Genomic DNA, 18767 nt, shown 5'->3' on the forward strand with positions numbered 1-18767 from the left:
ACCCCCCCAAGTAGCAGAGCCGAAGTTGTTGAGAGGTTTTTCTGTGTGCCAAAGCGAGAGGCCCTGTCTTCTCTCTCTAGATTTTGGACGGCAAACCGCCGCCCGTGCAGAGGTGTGTGCGTGTGACGAAAAATTATGGATGAAATACGGGAGAAGCGGGGTTTGAAGTCTTTCGTTCGTCACACACACATGCCTTTACCAGCGGATATCGCTGGACCGAGTCTACCCATCTCTCTCGATACACCATGATTTTTCTGCTATCGCGCTCATCCGGGTGTTAGGCATCCTCAGTCTGTCCAGAACTTTCCCTGTGGAAGGATGTACTGAAGAGAGGTGCGATTTCTTGTGCGACGTACTTTGCTCATTTACGTTTTGTGCCGTGTTCTTCTTCCTCAGTAATAGAATGATTTATCCTAGCAAATTTTTGAGGTAAGATTCTTGCTGTGTGCTTGTGCAGGTACATTCAACTAACCCTTGGCGTTTAAAAAGTTACAGGTGTGTGCGCTATTTATCAACGACTACCTGATAGCCTCGTCATCAATCTTCAAAGTGAGCGACGGAAAGAAAACGTTTTCCAGTTTTAAAATATTAAGGTAAGTTTTTATCTAATCCTCTGCGCTAAACTCTTCATAGTAATACATACTACTTACATTCATTATTGCTTCACTCAGCCCCCGGTGAGGACGTCATTACTTAACAGAAGCCGGTTCAACACGCGCAGCTCCTGTTCATGACGTCATCACTAAAATGAAGCCAGCTGAGCACGCGCAGCACGGATGGTACCCCGAGCGCGGCAGGAGAAAGGAAGAACGAGAGGAGGAAGAACGGTAAATTTGGAAGGGGGAAAGCGTTCTGCCGTCTACACAGCGGGAGTATGCCAAAACACATGTAGGAAGGGAGAGAGATATTATTCAATAAACAGCATGCGAATGTGTGCATGAAGCAAATGTGAACAGCCTCATCATTTCTATAAGCAATCCGAAAAAGGGGGTGGAGCAAACACATTGGTATGCGTGAGCGGCTGAAGAAACCAGAACGTTTAGATGTGTGCGTGACGGATGATTCGGGCGCATGTGGTGAAGCTCTCGACAAGACTGCAGACGAGAGCTTCGCTGAGAGCTTTGTAGAGAGCTTAGATTACACAGGCCGCCTTCGGTTTTTGCGTCCTTGGGCCGCTCCTCGCGTTTTTCATCCATCGTTTTTCGTCACACGCACACACCTCTACACGCGCGGCGGTTTGCTGTCCAAAGTCTAGAGAGAGAAGACAGGGCATCTCGCTTTGGCACACAGAAAAATCTCTGAAAAACTTCGGCTCTGCTACTTGGGCAGCTTCAAAGCCAGCTTTAATCTCAGCGGATCTCTGAGTGCTGGTGACCGGTGGGTTATTATTATTATCCGAATTTTGTCACTTCTCAGCAATGCTGGGAACTTTTCACCTACCTCGGGCTATTCAAATGCCAAAGGGGGCTAGGCTTTGTGGATCTCATTCACCAGTTTTCTTAATGTTAATGAGTTTGCACCGGATGTTAGTTATGGTGATTCAGGAACCTTCTTAAGGCCGGGCTACATTGATCGTACTCCGTAATGTAATTTTTATATTCACTAGCGCATCTGGCGGCGACCAGTGCAAGCTAGATGTGGGTATAATTTAAGTGCCAAAATTATTCATGCTTGGTGTCTCATCAATTTTCGACCAGGCTGTCTGTATGCCGTTTGACATGTTGATCAAAATCAATATTTTGCTACAGGTAAGGACGCCGAGTACTGCTGGGCAAATCGTCATTTGACAGTTGGGTGCCTAAGCTTCATACAAAGCGCACGACAATATTCCTTCCCATCTGCCAAACTCCATCCATCATGGCTTCCACAGCCAAATCTTCCACATATAATTGTAGTCTATGTTATCACCTTGATCGCAGCAGTGTGCATTGTTTATCGTTTGAATCGTTTGCCGGCCGGTGTTTGACTCCTCGTATGAAAAGAGTCGGAGTTGGAATCAAATCCGACCCGCGGGTGCAACGAGTTCGGGTCGACCCGAAAGATCAGTAGGTGCGAGAAAGCATAAGCGAATCCGACCCGTTGGTGCAACGAGTTCGGGTCGGGTCGGGCTACGGTAGGTTCAATACCCGACCCGAACTCGCTGCACCAACGGGTCAGAGTTGCTTATGCTTTCTCGCACCTACTGATCTTTCGGGTCGACCCGAACTCGTTGCAACCGAACCTACCGTGGCCCGTCCCGACCCAAACTCGCAGCACCAACGGGTCGGAGTCGTTTATGCTTTCTCGCACCTACCGGAGTATTTGCACCCACTGAAACTACTTATACCTTTTGGGTTGACCCGAACGACTCCGTGTCGCTTTCGGATGGCTCCGACCCGATAGGTTCGGGTCTACCCGCCCATTACTAAAAGGTTCATGTAATATGAAAACGGAAACTTTTTTTTTTTCCTCGAACGTAGCTCTTCAATCAAGTAACTAATGTGATATACAAAACTCAAAAAGTATTCAAAGTTATGTTTTTAAAGATTTTTTTTAATGATTCTAATAACTCCCGCTGAATACTCATAATGCGTCTCCTTTTTAGAGACGGAATAAGCCGAAGCTCATCTGCCACGTACCGGCCGAAATCGTCCGGATCTGCGGTTTCCGGTGCGCCTGTTGCGCCCGAAACCGGTTGTTGCAGCCGGTTGTTGAGGGCCCCACTCACACCGTTTCCCTTGCGGATCGTGCCAGGAGTGACGGATAGAGCAGAAGGGTATGAAGAAGGAGTGGGAGAGAATGGCTCGGGGTCGAAGGCAACCGCGGCATCCCAATCGATGTCGTCCAACGATTGTGGAACCGCGTAGGCTGCCTCCACGAGGGAACGGGGAGTGAGGCCCTCATCGTCGTAGCCAAGCTGAAAAAAAAAGAAAATGAACATTAAAATCATATTCTATGTTTCTCATAAGCTGTAAAATATACAGTAACTAAAACATGCATTGAAATCATTCCTCTATTTTATTTTCTTTTAGCTACCCTCTACCGAAGAAGAATGGCTTGCAATCTCAAGACGATTTGAGCAGCGCTGGAGATTTCCTCACGCAATAGGTGCAATCGATGGGAAGCACGTTGAAATTATTTGCCCTCGTAATAGCGGATCCGAATATCACAACTATCAAAAAATTTTTAGTATTGTATTAATGGTTGTGGTCGATGCTGATTATAACTTTTTATGGGCAGATGCTGGTGGTAAGGGAGGAATATCGGACGGTGGAATATTTAAAAACACACGGCTGTATCACAAGCTAGAAAACGACCAACTAAACATTCCACCAGCAACGCCATTGCAGGTCCCGTACCAAACCCCAGTCCCATACTTTATTCTCGGTGACAAGGCATTTGCCTTTTCCAATTACTACTTTAGACCGTACAGCGGGGTGCATCCTTCTGATTCAATGGAGCGTACATTCAACAAAATGCACTCTACTTGTCGTATGCCAGTTGAAAATTCGCTTGGAATATTAGCGAATCGATGGAGATTGCTCAAAGGCATACAACTGCAGCCGGATGTTGCCAAAAACATTGTTTTGACAACAGTTTACTTGCACAATTTTTTGCCCAAGCATGCTTCGTGGGACACATACACACCCCCGTCTGCATTTGATAGGGTTGTTCGCGGGCGACGAGTCGATGGAGATTGGAGAAGTGAAGGGGGCTTGACCGATCTCCAAAACATTGCTTCCCGACCTTCAGAAAATCTTGCTGACATAAGGAACCACATTGCAAACCATTTAAAACATAATCGTTCTACGTAAATCCATCCAACCAATACCATGGATATTAAAATTAATAATAAATTATGAAATCACAAACACAACTACACCGACTATTCTGTACATTACTACCAGCATGGTTATTTATAATATACATTTAAGTACGCGAGTGCAACAACTACGGATTTTTTTAAGCATTACTCGCCTGCTCTATTAGCGGCTGGATAAACTGCTGGCTGGCTTACTAGCTCACTCACCGAATAAACGTGGCCACATGCCTGTTGTGTTTGGTTGCTGCTGGTGGATCGAGTGGACGAACGTGGCGATAATCATACGCACGTAACTATGTACAGTAAAATCTTTCTAAAATCAATTCTCTTCAAGATTGATCATGGAGAAACTTAACTATAACTACGTACACGATAGCGACTCGCCCAAACACATTGGCCATCGACCCGATGAAATAGCGGAGTATCACGGACGATCGTAACAAGCAGGGTACGCTCGTCTATCAACTACGCACCTGCTTCCAGCGCAACGATCGATTGCCAATTGTTATTGCCGATTGCAATTGCACAACGAGCGAAGAAAGAATCCATCGTCATGTCAGCACTATGATTCCGGACGGCTATACATATTGGTCTCGTGCTGTTGACGTGGTGCGCTGGTCAGCATTTCCTGCTTGTCGTGATCGTCCGTATATGTATACATTTTAAGGATCATAGGAACACTTCGTGTGTGAAATGATTCATTTGCATTAAAACTTTGACGAACGAAGCACATACTACTGTGGTGTTATGGGGAAAACCACCATGATATACTTTGTTCGTCAAAATGTTAATTACAGTGGAGCGCCGTTTATCCGGGTACCTTTTATCCGGCTGTCCGTTTATCCGTGCTGTTGAGAAATGACAGTTCAATACAATGGTGACATTTCGTTATGAGGAGGATATTTGAAAAAGCGGTTAAAAGAGCATATTGTCATAACAAAAGACCCGATAATTCAAGGCAAATCTCAAATATTCTTGTGGAAAAAGCATGAAGTTAATAAAAACTGGGTTATTTTTATCAAAAACTAAGATAATTTTCCAAAAATCAATCAGGAATCGGTGATAAAATATATCATTTGACTCATTATCCGTGTTATTCGCTTATCCGTGTGAGGTCAAGTCCCGAGAAGCCCGGATAAACGGCGCTCCACTGTATATAAGTGCAAAAGAGAGCTTTTTTATGAATATAACAAACGAGCTTCGCATTAAGTTAGTTAAATAGAATGTGAGTAAGGTCAATTAGTTCGTCGGAGAACATTTATCAATCATGGATACCCAAATGTATTGATGCTCAATACTAGGCATTTATGTAAAATTGATTTGAAAGCTGACATTAGCTTCCACGCCAAAGATTAAACAAACTAGTTGACCCACACCACTAGTTATTTAAAATAAGTATAAACATACTCACCGTGTCTACATGCACCGCATCTTGGGTGGCCTCGTCTACAAAAGACATCGCATGGTAGGCGAACCACCGTGGCCGGAACACGTCGTCATTGCCTAAAAAAAAAACAATAATCAATTGGGGTGAGAAATAATAAATTAACTGTATATATATTTTTCTACATGTACTTGCACCGGTTTGCGTCGTCTTCTTAACCTTGGCCTTGTTGGTCCGATAAATGCCAAGGAGTCGGGACCACAGATGTTTCGCATCTTGTGGCGAAACCTCCTCCTTGGCCGCTATCGCTGCCCATGCGTCGCCCTTCAAAACTACATTTTTGTAGTTTTTATTTTTTTTTCTCCCACAAAACACGGTGCTTTTGCACCTCGGCAATGAAGCGGAGGCTTTTTCATGATCCTGGAATGAAAAAAAAAAATCAGTTTAATACTTCCCTTTTTTAATTTAAATTAAAACAACAGAAAGGTGATCGCGTGATAATTCGGTCATGCTAGCCGTCACACCGAAACCAGAGCGATAAAAATAACATGTGCTATTTTTATATTAAATGTATACAAATAGGCCGGTAAATTTTGCTTACCATTTGATAAAAAAACGTTCTACCAAGCAATACGACAAAGCCGTTCCTCATGAATAAAAAAACACGCTCTATACTAAAAACCGCTACAATACCAAAACGAACAACCAGTTTCACACACTCTGCAATGAAGTTTAAATGATGAAATAGATGGACAAACCCTACACCAAATTATTTAAGCACTTGTGAAACCTACAAACACTACATTTTTCAATAAAATGTTCAGCACAATTGCGGCCCCGAGCCGAGCCGGCGACTCACAGACTACAGTTCACACACACACACACACACAATTTTCGTTAAAAACAGTTGTACTTACTATTTTTTCATTGCGTCGACTGCTTCCTGCTTGTTCCATGGCTAGAAATACAATATGTATGTTAAATTACCACATATTTTCAAAAAAACATACACAACAAAATATCGAACATACCCACCAAGCTATTTGTTCACTGGTTTGTGATCAAAATTATAGGCTCCTCGACCCAAAACGCTTTTTGACAGATAAATTATACCAGCCTCTAGCTTCGAGGGTAGGGTTTGAGCTGTCAAAACAGTGCTGACGTCCAAAAGTGCGCTCCGTGTTAAACTAGGAAATTATAGTTAAAAACACCAGTATAGTCCTAAAAAGAAACATTGGTAGATGTGTGCAGTGATATAGCATGTGCGCAGCACGAGTACCGAGTGGAAAGTGGAGTATTTTTCATTAAAAAGATAAAAGTGCGAGGGCCCAAGTCTGGAACAACAATACAACAATATGGCGTAAACCGGGTGACATTGGAAAGACGTCACGCCCAACTGAAAAAAAAAAACAATCCCAAAGGACAAAACTACATCTAAAGGGGGAGCTACTAGTAAAAGTGTCAGACAAGAGTCGGATAACGCTCGGATAAGACCAAGAGGCGGACAAATAGCAAGGTGTGTAAATTGAAGTAGCGTGATGTCGACCTTCGGGAGGGCGTTACGTTCGAATGCCAGCAACGCAACAGTGCCGAAGCTTGGCACCGGTCCCGTGGCTGCAGGACAGCGGCTAAGCAGAGGAGCTACGCAGAAGCAAGCAGCTTCGCCAGTGCTTACGGAGATGAGAGAGGCAATCAGGCAGCTCACTAACTCGTTGGCCGAGACGAATGCAAGAAACGAACGCATCAATGAGGAGCTAACACAGATGCGCATCCTCATGACTAAACAGCAGGAGTATGCGGGGCGCCGGGAATTGATTGCCCGGGAAGAAATGGAGAAGATGCGTGCAGCACATGAGCGCGACCGTACTGCGCTCAACAAGTTGCTTATGCAGGGGGCCGGTACTAGCAGCCATCGGGCAGCAGCAACACCAACAACACCAACACCTCAGCCACGCCGAATGCAGCAGCATCAGGAGAAACAGCGGCAGCCGCCACAGCAGCAGCACCAGCAAATAGGCCCATCTACCTCGGCTGCACCGCCTCAACTCCTAGTGTCGGGAGCATCGTTCGACCCGGAGGGGAACGATGGTCAAGGCAGTTTCGCTGAGGTGGTGAGGCGCAAATGGGGGCGGAATACCGGCAAACCGCGCGGCCACCAGCAGCAGCAAAGCCAGTCTCACCGACAGGTGGTTATCGGCACGCAGCAGGAGTGCCTGCAACCGGAACAACAACATCAACGTCAGCAACAGCATACGGTGCGTCGGCATAATGTCGATAAGGTAGAAGTCATCCCAAGCGAGAACCAGACCTGGGAAACTGTTTACCAAAAGGTTAAGGATGCCATTAAGTTCGACCCGGCGCATAAGGATCTGGCGGATCACGTAGTAATCGGCCGCCGCACTCATGCTGCCCGTCTTCGGATACAGCTCAGTTGCACGGCAGACTCAACGCTGGTGCTACAGGAAGTGCAACAAATTATTGGAAATGCTGGTATTGCGCGAGTGATAACAGAGATGGGCGAGATTCTCATCACTCACATCGATCCTCTCGCAAGCGAAGAAGAATTAAAGGAGGCCATAGACAGAAAGTTGCAAGCTAGTGCCGGCGTTACTAAGGTCAGCATGTGGCAACTGTCTGATGGCACAAAACGAGCCCGCGTTAGACTACCGGCAAAGGCAGCCAAACAACTCGTGGGGCAAAAGTTGACGGTAAGTTGCTGTATAAGCAATATCAAGGAAGCCCCGGCCCGCTGTTACCGCTGCCTGGAGCGTGGCCATATTGCTCGCGAATGTCGTTCTCCGGTCGACCGACAGAAAGCATGCATTCGGTGTGGAGCAGAAGGCCACTTGGCTAAAGACTGCAACGCCGAGGTGAAGTGCGCCGTGTGCAGTGGTCCTCATCGCGTCGGTCACAGTGATTGTGTACGCCCCATGCTGCGATGTCCTCACTAAGGGTACTTCAACTCAATGTGGATCATTGTCGGGAAGGACAGGGCCTAGCACTGCAATCCGCGCGGGAACATCGTGCTGATGTCCTGATCTTGTCGGACATGTTTACGCCTCCCAACAATAACGGGCGATGGGCATTCGACGCATCGAGGAAAGTAGCTATAGTAGCCACCGGCTCGTACCCAATACAACGGGTATGGGGCAGTACAGTGCCGGGACTGGTGGCTGCTAAAGTGGCCGGGATCGTCTTTATCAGCGTCTACGCTCCTCCGAGCCTATCTCCACAGGAATACGAGCGGCTTCTTGAGGCCGTTGAGCTGGAGGCCTCATCCCACTCCCACGTCGTGATCGCTGGTAATTTCAATGCTTGGCACACGGAATGGGGTAGCAGACGCAATAACCTGCGTGGCGAGGAATTACTGCAGATGGTGGAGGTGCTGGGACTCTCCATTCTCAATAATGGCAGCGCACCGACGTTCATCGGCAGAGGAGCAGCAAGGCCAAGTGTCATTGACGTGATCTTCGCAACTCCATCGCTAGTACTGCATGACACCTGGGAGGTACTAGATTTCGCCAGATCTGACCACCAGCTGATCCGGTTCGAGACCAACAGCCCTGCACTGGCCGCAAGGAGAGTTCAGCTTTCCCAGCGGAATCGGTCGCAGCAACGGTCTCCCCGCCGTGATTCACCAATCAACCGGCAGCACACTCCATGTGCCGGTAGGAGGTGGAAAACTAAACAATTCAGCGAAAATTCTTTCCTCCTAGCACTCAGAGACGTGAACTTCGCCGAGCAAGCTGTGACTGATGCGGATATAGTCGAGATGATGACGAGGGCATGTGATGAAGTGATGCAACGAGCCAACCACTTGTCCAGCAACCCTTATCGTGACCTTTACTGGTGGTCTCCTGAGCTGGAGCGGCTACGTGGAATATGTCTAGCCGCGCGCGAGCGGCTTAGACTCATCACCGATCTACAAGAGGGGAGTTTTGTTGCAGCAGACCATCGCACGGCGAAACGCAACCTGGAGAAGGCGATTCGTGCCAGCAAACGTCAGCAGATTGACGCACTGATCGATACAGCCGAGGATAATGGTTTTGGTGGCGGGTACAGGGTGGTGATGTCCACGCTGCGCGGCAGTCGAGTGCCGCAGGAGAAAGACCCAATCGAGCTGGGGCGGATCGTGTCTGACCTGTTTCCCAACCACTCGCCGGTCCCATGGCCGTATGTAAGTGATGTCAACCAGGGAGAGGCATCCGTCGACGACGTGACTCCCAGGGAGCTGCAGGATATAGCCCACCAGATGGCAACAAGGAAGGCACCAGGACTGGATGGAATTCCCAACGCCGCGGTGAAGGCGGCGATCGGGATGTACCCGGATGTTTTTTGCAGAATGTACCAGGACTGCTTAACTCGTGGCACGTTCCCGTCCGAGTGGAAGCACCAGCGCCTGGTACTGCTTCCCAAGACGGGCAAACCACCCGGGGAAAGCAGCTCATATCGGCCGCTGTGCATGCTCAACGCACTCGGCAAGGTATTGGAGCAACTAATCCTGAACCGCCTCAACAAGCATCTCGAGGACCCGGATTCACCGCGGTTGTCCGATGCCCAATACGGTTTCCGCCGAGGACGCTCCACCATCAGTGCGATCCAGCGTGTTGTAGACGCAGGGAGAAGGGCTAAGTCGTTCCGTCGTACCAACAATCGCGACAAGCGCTGTCTGATGGTGGTCGCATTGGATATTTGCAACGCGTTTAACACCGCTAGTTGGCAGTCTATAGCTGATGCGTTGCGGAATAAGGGGGTCCCATCAGCGCTTCTAAATATATTAGGAAGCAGCAGCCGCAGTAGTAGCTGAGGAAGCTGTGTCAGCGGTAGACCGGTGGCTGCGCGAGCATCACTTGGAGGTCGCACATGCGAAAACGGAGATGACGGTGATCTCCAGCCTGCAGCAGCCTCCGGAGGACATCATCATCACCGTAGGAGGTACAGTGGTGCCGTTCTCGCGTAACCTCAAATACCTCGGGGTACGCTTACACTACAACCTGTCGTGGGTTCCTCATGTGAAGGCGGTTATTCAGAAGGCAACGCAGATAGTACAGGCGGTCACACGATTGATGCCGAACCACCGAGGACCAAAGACGTCACGATGCCGCTTGCTTGCAGCGGTCGCCGACTCGACAATGCGATACGCTGCACCCGTCTGGCACGGAGCCTTGACTAACCGAGAGTGCCGAAGTCTGCTAAAGCGCGTGCAGCGAAAGGCAGCGATCCGCGTGGCTCGAACGTTCCGGACGGTAAGGTATGAGACCGCCGTGCTGCTCGCGGGACTGGTGCCAATCTGCAGAGCCGTAGCGGAGGACACCCGAGTTCACAGCAGACGCGGGACCGGTGTAAGTAGCAGCGAGCTCCGAAAAGAGGAGCGAGAGCGGACTATTGAAGAGTGGCAGACGACTTGGGATGCAGATGCCGCAGCAGACAACGCCAGCAGATATGTGGGCTCACCGCGGAATTCCGGACGTGGGAGCCTGGCAGTTGCGGAATCACGGAGAGGTGACGTTTCATTTGTCTCAGGTGTTGTCAGGACACGGATTTTTCCGCGAATACCTGAACAAAATGAGATTCACCTCGTCTCCGGCCTGCCCTCGTTGCCCTGGTGTAGTCCAGGGAGTAGAACATGTAATGTTCGAATGCCCTCGCTTTACTGAGGTGAGGAGTGAGCTATTGGATGGAGTTTTGCCAGAAACGTTGGAGGCGCACATGCTTCAATCACCCACCAACTGGAGCAACGTGTGCGAGGCCGCCAAGCGCATAACCTCAAAACTCCAACGCTGCTGGGACGAGGAACGCGCCATTCTCGCCGCACAGGCCATGCTGGAGGAACCCGCCAATCGGCTCGATCCAGAAGCAGTCCGGTGTACCCGGAATGACCTTCGAAATGTAGCGAGAAGGACGCAGACTGTGCGTCAAAGGGAGGAGCAGCGTGGCGAACGGCCGTCGATGCCTTCATCGTCACCACGAACGTCGGAGCGCCGGGCGAATATCCGCGCTCGGATGGCAAGACTTCGGCAGCGACATCGCCAGCATCAACAGGATGAGCGACGAGGAGTTGAAGGAGGTGATATAGAGAGAGGGGAGTCTGTCTATCCTGAGCTGGCCAGCTCTCCCTACAACCGGCAAGGCGGTTTGACCTCGGCAGAGAAGACGGCGGCGGTGGAGGCGGACGTGGCCTCCAGCTAGTCAGCCAAAAAATCACACGAAAGCACGCGAAGGAATGCCAAAATTGGTGCGAAATTGCCCCACACAAGGGCAGAGAGTGGAAATTACCAGCGAGACCAAGGAGGATAAAGGATGCGCTCCTAAGAGCTATAACATCCCCTCCCCCTAGACCCCTCGCGGGGCGTAGAGGCAGGAAGAGGGTTAGGGAATTTTTAAATATTATAAATTTACTGAAATAAACTAACCCGATTGTTAAAAAAAAGCCTGTAGCTTCGACCAGCCGCCGCTAGATGGCGTACGCGTTCACAAAAATTACACTCAGGAGTACGATCAATGTAGCCCGGCCTTTACAGTACTACATGTTCGAAGAATCACCGCCTTTTGAATCCTGGGTTATTATTATTATTATTATTATTATTATTATTATTATTATTATTATTATTATTATTATCATTATTATTATTATTATTATTATTATTATTATTATTATTATTATTATTATTATTATTATTATTATTATTGTTAATATTATTATTATTATTATTATTATTATTATTATTATTATTATTATTATTATTATTATTATTATTATTATTATTATTATTATTATTATTATTATTATTATTATTATTATTATTATTATTATTATTATTATTATCATTATTATAATTATTACTATTATTATTATTATTATTATTATTATTATTATCATTATTATAATTATTACTATTATTATTATTATTATTATTATTATTATTATTATTATTATTATTATTATTATTATTATTATTATTATTATTATTATTATTATTATTATTATTATTATTATTATTATTATTATTATTGTTATTATTAATAATATTATTATTGTTATTATTAATAATATTATTATTATTGTTATTATTAATATAAGTATTATTATCATTACTATTATTATTATAATTATTATTGTTATTGTTATTGTTAATATTATTATTATTAATGTTATTATTATTATTATGGCGACCGTAGCTATTGCCTAACTCATTACAGCGGGTATGGATGTAGATGTGAGTGGATCGAACGATTTACTTACACAATCCATAAAAAATTTGGAGTTGAATATGAGTGTATGGATATCGAGTGCCTTGGAAAAGGGAATCGAGACTCTAAAAACTGAGCTCTGCGCACAAGTGGAACGCAAATTGGAGCAAACATTGCGTGAAAGCTTGAGTGCGGTAGAATGCTCAAATAAGGCAAAGGGGCTAAAGAGTAGAGAAGGCCCTACAAGTTTTGCTTGCACACAACTTGGATGCAAGTGAGCAAAAAGTACGGCAGGTGTCGGCCATCTTTTTTTTTGTTCGGGCATGATTTTTGTGCTATGCGCATAGCATAGCCATCGGCGCCTAAGGGTTTGAAGCGGTTGAAATATTTCGCATAAATTTTCATGAAATTTTTCACATTTGAAAAAAAATCATCATTATGGCGTTTAAATCGTATTCGGTTGCAGACTTTCCCAATGTGTTGATGCTTTTGTCTTTCCTACTGAGAGTTAGATATTAGAGAAAATAACTGAAAATAGATAGGAATATCTTTTTCTTCGCTTAAGCGGTATTTATTTATTATGTTTAAAAACGAACGTTCGGGTACGGGCCCGGATAATCGCGCCAACTGAATTGGTTGATCTGTGATACCACTGTGCGAATTGACAGCATAGCACCATTGTTGTTTATAAAATCGTTTGCTGTGTAAACATTGCAAATTATCAAATTCAGAAGCGCTTTATACATTATAAACTAAGTTATATAATGCCCTATTTGATTGCATCTGGTAAAATATTCCTCGTTTACTTGCAGATAATTACGTACTCCCAAATTAAACACCCGATCGTCAATTTATTATAAAAGTTGAGGCTGATCATCTAAATCAAGTTTGTTCAGAACTGAAGCGGTTGAACTAATCCCGAAAATGACTGTATCAATGTATCAATGTAATCACAATTCGTGATACCTTCATTCAACTTTATGGTGACAAATAGTCATTCCTCTTAATAATCGCATAAAAACGCTTGCGGCTACAACATTTTCTACAACAAACCTTACACGCCACACAAAGTGAGACACTTGAGTGACGATAAGTACCGTGGTTAATTTTTCGCTATCAAGCAATAATTTACCTTTGTTCTTTTTAGGATGTAGGTGTGAATATACATTGCTGTGTGACAAGTGGTTTTTTTTTTAACTTGGACGATTGTATTGGTAAAGCAAAACTCTTTTCAAAAAAACATGGAAACAGGCCAAACACGAAAATATTTATACATGGTCCATAATGCAAACTGGATGGGTGGATACTTACGAATCAAATTGGTCATAAAGGCTATATATAACAAATAGCGCTATATGAATATGTCACAGTTTTTCTTATCTTGGCTCACAGCAGCTGATTATAAAGATTCGTCATCCTTATTTTAACTGCCCGGTAGATTAAGATGGTGATCCAATGGAGCGTTTGGTCTCAAAGCAGTTTTTACAAACGCCGAATACGTAGCGTTCGATCACTTAATCCGCATAACCGATATAGCGGAATTTGGGGCAAGTGTGCCATACGGGGCAAGAGTGCCACCTAGCATTTTTCCTTAAAAACTTTAGTTTAATGATCAATTGTGTATACAGTTGGTTCCTTTCCAATGACTAGGTATACTGAGCCGAATTTCATATAGATCAATCGATATTTCCCATTGTTTTGAACTGATTTATATGGAGTTTCAAAATTGAGCAGAATATTATAATTTTTTAATCCAACCAAATAAGCTCTCAAAAATCATGCGAACAATCAACCGAGAAAATATTTACACCACCGTATAGCTGAGAAGACGTGAAATTTTTTGTGGGGTTAGTTGAAAAAAACTTTCTTTTTGTCACTGAAAAATTCAATTTCAAAAAAGTTACAACTTTTGGGGCAAGTGTGCCATCTCTGTTTGGGGCAAGTGTGCCACCATCTTTCATAGGCGCGAGCTGTCAAAAATGTAAACATTGTTGTAGCGTGCTGCGGAATGGTGCGCTATTGTGAGCGGATTCCACGCCAGAAAAACAGAACAGTAAAAAAACCATATTGTGGTACAGTTGGTGGTCAAAAAGGGTTCATTGTTGACTAAATACATGTAGGAATACATACACTAGTGGTACAAACGTAATAATTTCCAATTATCTAAGAAATACGGTTATTTTAACCAGGTGGCCGTCTTGCCCCATACGAGTGGCACTCTTGCCCCATAGCCCAAAAAACAACGTCTTTTTGGACCCTTTTTAAAACGCTTCAAAAACAATTTTGTTTCCACGTTTTTCAAGCGAAACTCATTTATAAGTGAGGAAATAGATGTAAAATGGTTATGAGATTTAAATCGGCTTTTGAAAAACACGTTTTAGTGAGTTATAACTTGACATGATTAAGGTGGCACACTTGCCCCAAGTTCCGCTAAAGTAGGTAATACAGCTGTAGCTGAGGCTGGATAACCTACGGCTTGTAACATCTCGTACTGCTCGTTAACTCGTGAGGCGAGCATTTATGTACAGGTCAAAGAAATTGCCTCATCACTCAGAAAGAAAGAACTCATCACTCCAACTCATACGTTATCCAAATCATATCACATAGATCACATCACCCAGCGTTGAACGGCGTTAGACCTAATTGAAACGAATGTTTTCTCCACATAACGTAATCCTTTCTTCGCACATGCGAAAACGGAGATGACGGTGATCTCCAGCCTGCAGCAGCCTCCGGAGGACATCATCATCACCGTAGGAGGTACAGTGGTGCCGTTCTCGCGTAACCTCAAATACCTCGGGGTACGCTTACACTACAACCTGTCGTGGGTTCCTCATGTGAAGGCGGTTATTCAGAAGGCAACGCAGATAGTACAGGCGGTCACACGATTGATGCCGAACCACCGAGGACCAAAGACGTCACGATGCCGCTTGCTTGCAGCGGTCGCCGACTCGACAATGCGATACGCTGCACCCGTCTGGCACGGAGCCTTGACTAACCGAGAGTGCCGAAGTCTGCTAAAGCGCGTGCAGCGAAAGGCAGCGATCCGCGTGGCTCGAACGTTCCGGACGGTAAGGTATGAGACCGCCGTGCTGCTCGCGGGACTGGTGCCAATCTGCAGAGCCGTAGCGGAGGACACCCGAGTTCACAGCAGACGCGGGACCGGTGTAAGTAGCAGCGAGCTCCGAAAAGAGGAGCGAGAGCGGACTATTGAAGAGTGGCAGACGACTTGGGATGCAGATGCCGCAGCAGACAACGCCAGCAGATATGTGGGCTCACCGCGGAATTCCGGACGTGGGAGCCTGGCAGTTGCGGAATCACGGAGAGGTGACGTTTCATTTGTCTCAGGTGTTGTCAGGACACGGATTTTTCCGCGAATACCTGAACAAAATGAGATTCACCTCGTCTCCGGCCTGCCCTCGTTGCCCTGGTGTAGTCCAGGGAGTAGAACATGTAATGTTCGAATGCCCTCGCTTTACTGAGGTGAGGAGTGAGCTATTGGATGGAGTTTTGCCAGAAACGTTGGAGGCGCACATGCTTCAATCACCCACCAACTGGAGCAACGTGTGCGAGGCCGCCAAGCGCATAACCTCAAAACTCCAACGCTGCTGGGACGAGGAACGCGCCATTCTCGCCGCACAGGCCATGCTGGAGGAACCCGCCAATCGGCTCGATCCAGAAGCAGTCCGGTGTACCCGGAATGACCTTCGAAATGTAGCGAGAAGGACGCAGACTGTGCGTCAAAGGGAGGAGCAGCGTGGCGAACGGCCGTCGATGCCTTCATCGTCACCACGAACGTCGGAGCGCCGGGCGAATATCCGCGCTCGGATGGCAAGACTTCGGCAGCGACATCGCCAGCATCAACAGGATGAGCGACGAGGAGTTGAAGGAGGTGATATAGAGAGAGGGGAGTCTGTCTATCCTGAGCTGGCCAGCTCTCCCTACAACCGGCAAGGCGGTTTGACCTCGGCAGAGAAGACGGCGGCGGTGGAGGCGGACGTGGCCTCCAGCTAGTCAGCCAAAAAATCACACGAAAGCACGCGAAGGAATGCCAAAATTGGTGCGAAATTGCCCCACACAAGGGCAGAGAGTGGAAATTACCAGCGAGACCAAGGAGGATAAAGGATGCGCTCCTAAGAGCTATAACATCCCCTCCCCCTAGACCCCTCGCGGGGCGTAGAGGCAGGAAGAGGGTTAGGGAATTTTTAAATATTATAAATTTACTGAAATAAACTAACCCGATTGTTAAAAAAAAGCCTGTAGCTTCGACCCGCCGCCGCTAGATGGCGTACGCGTTCACAAAAATTACACTCAGGAGTACGATCAATGTAGCCCGGCCTTTACAGTACTACATGTTCGAAGAATCACCGCCTTTTGAATCCTGGGTTATTATTATTATTATTATTATTATTATTATTATTATTATTATTATTATTATTATTATTATTATTATTATTATTATTATTATTATTATTATTATTATTATTATTATTATTATTATTATTATTATTATTAATATTATTATTATTATTATTATTATTATTATTATTATTATTATTATTATTAGGCTAAAGAGTAGAGAAGGCCCTACAAGTTTTGCTTGCACACAACTTGGATGCAAGTGAGCAAAAAGTACGGCAGGTGTCGGCCATCTTTTTTTTTGTTCGGGCATGATTTTTGTGCTATGCGCATAGCATAGCCATCGGCGCCTAAGGGTTTGAAGCGGTTGAAATATTTCGCATAAATTTTCATGAAATTTTTCACATTTGAAAAAAAATCATCATTATGGCGTTTAAATCGTATTCGGTTGCAGACTTTCCCAATGTGTTGATGCTTTTGTCTTTCCTACTGAGAGTTAGATATTAGAGAAAATAACTGAAAATAGATAGGAATATCTTTTTCTTCGCTTAAGCGGTATTTATTTATTATGTTTAAAAACGAACGTTCGGGTACGGGCCCGGATAATCGCGCCAACTGAATTGGTTGATCTGTGATACCACTGTGCGAATTGACAGCATAGCACCATTGTTGTTTATAAAATCGTTTGCTGTGTAAACATTGCAAATTATCAAATTCAGAAGCGCTTTATACATTATAAACTAAGTTATATAATGCCCTATTTGATTGCATCTGGTAAAATATTCCTCGTTTACTTGCAGATAATTACGTACTCCCAAATTAAACACCCGATCGTCAATTTATTATAAAAGTTGAGGCTGATCATCTAAATCAAGTTTGTTCAGAACTGAAGCGGTTGAACTAATCCCGAAAATGACTGTATCAATGTATCAATGTAATCACAATTCGTGATACCTTCATTCAACTTTATGGTGACAAATAGTCATTCCTCTTAATAATCGCATAAAAACGCTTGCGGCTACAACATTTTCTACAACAAACCTTACACGCCACACAAAGTGAGACACTTGAGTGACGATAAGTACCGTGGTTAATTTTTCGCTATCAAGCAATAATTTACCTTTGTTCTTTTTAGGATGTAGGTGTGAATATACATTGCTGTGTGACAAGTGGTTTTTTTTTTAACTTGGACGATTGTATTGGTAAAGCAAAACTCTTTTCAAAAAAACATGGAAACAGGCCAAACACGAAAATATTTATACATGGTCCATAATGCAAACTGGATGGGTGGATACTTACGAATCAAATTGGTCATAAAGGCTATATATAACAAATAGCGCTATATGAATATGTCACAGTTTTTCTTATCTTGGCTCACAGCAGCTGATTATAAAGATTCGTCATCCTTATTTTAACTGCCCGGTAGATTAAGATGGTGATCCAATGGAGCGTTTGGTCTCAAAGCAGTTTTTACAAACGCCGAATACGTAGCGTTCGATCACTTAATCCGCATAACCGATATAGCGGAATTTGGGGCAAGTGTGCCATACGGGGCAAGAGTGCCACCTAGCATTTTTCCTTAAAAACTTTAGTTTAATGATCAATTGTGTATACAGTTGGTTCCTTTCCAATGACTAGGTATACTGAGCCGAATTTCATATAGATCAATCGATATTTCCCATTGTTTTGAACTGATTTATATGGAGTTTCAAAATTGAGCAGAATATTATAATTTTTTAATCCAACCAAATAAGCTCTCAAAAATCATGCGAACAATCAACCGAGAAAATATTTACACCACCGTATAGCTGAGAAGACGTGAAATTTTTTGTGGGGTTAGTTGAAAAAAACTTTCTTTTTGTCACTGAAAAATTCAATTTCAAAAAAGTTACAACTTTTGGGGCAAGTGTGCCATCTCTGTTTGGGGCAAGTGTGCCACCATCTTTCATAGGCGCGAGCTGTCAAAAATGTAAACATTGTTGTAGCGTGCTGCGGAATGGTGCGCTATTGTGAGCGGATTCCACGCCAGAA

At 44.8% G+C, this 18767-nt stretch overlaps 3 long non-coding RNA genes across 4 annotated transcripts; all 3 read left to right on the forward strand.

Moving 5' to 3' along the window:
• Positions 1-947, forward strand: LOC133392916 (uncharacterized). 2 transcript variants are annotated; one of them, XR_009765884.1, is made up of 3 exons: positions 1-429; positions 490-593; positions 672-947. It is a non-coding gene; the product is annotated as an uncharacterized LOC133392916 (long non-coding RNA). The 2 variants fall into 2 exon arrangements; XR_009765883.1 differs by having other exon boundaries at positions 6-429; positions 496-593.
• An 11653-nt stretch (positions 948-12600) lies between these two features.
• LOC133393791 (uncharacterized) lies at positions 12601-13737 on the forward strand. Its single transcript, XR_009766397.1, has 2 exons — positions 12601-13447; positions 13525-13737. It is a non-coding gene; the product is annotated as an uncharacterized LOC133393791 (long non-coding RNA).
• A 3212-nt stretch (positions 13738-16949) lies between these two features.
• Positions 16950-18084, forward strand: LOC133393777 (uncharacterized). The gene is made up of 2 exons (XR_009766382.1): positions 16950-17794; positions 17872-18084. It is a non-coding gene; the product is annotated as an uncharacterized LOC133393777 (long non-coding RNA).
• The last annotated feature ends 683 nt before the right edge of the window (positions 18085-18767 follow it).

Source organism: Anopheles gambiae, chromosome X, assembly GCF_943734735.2.
Source record: "Anopheles gambiae chromosome X, idAnoGambNW_F1_1, whole genome shotgun sequence".
Lineage (NCBI taxonomy): Eukaryota > Metazoa > Arthropoda > Insecta > Diptera > Culicidae > Anopheles > Anopheles gambiae.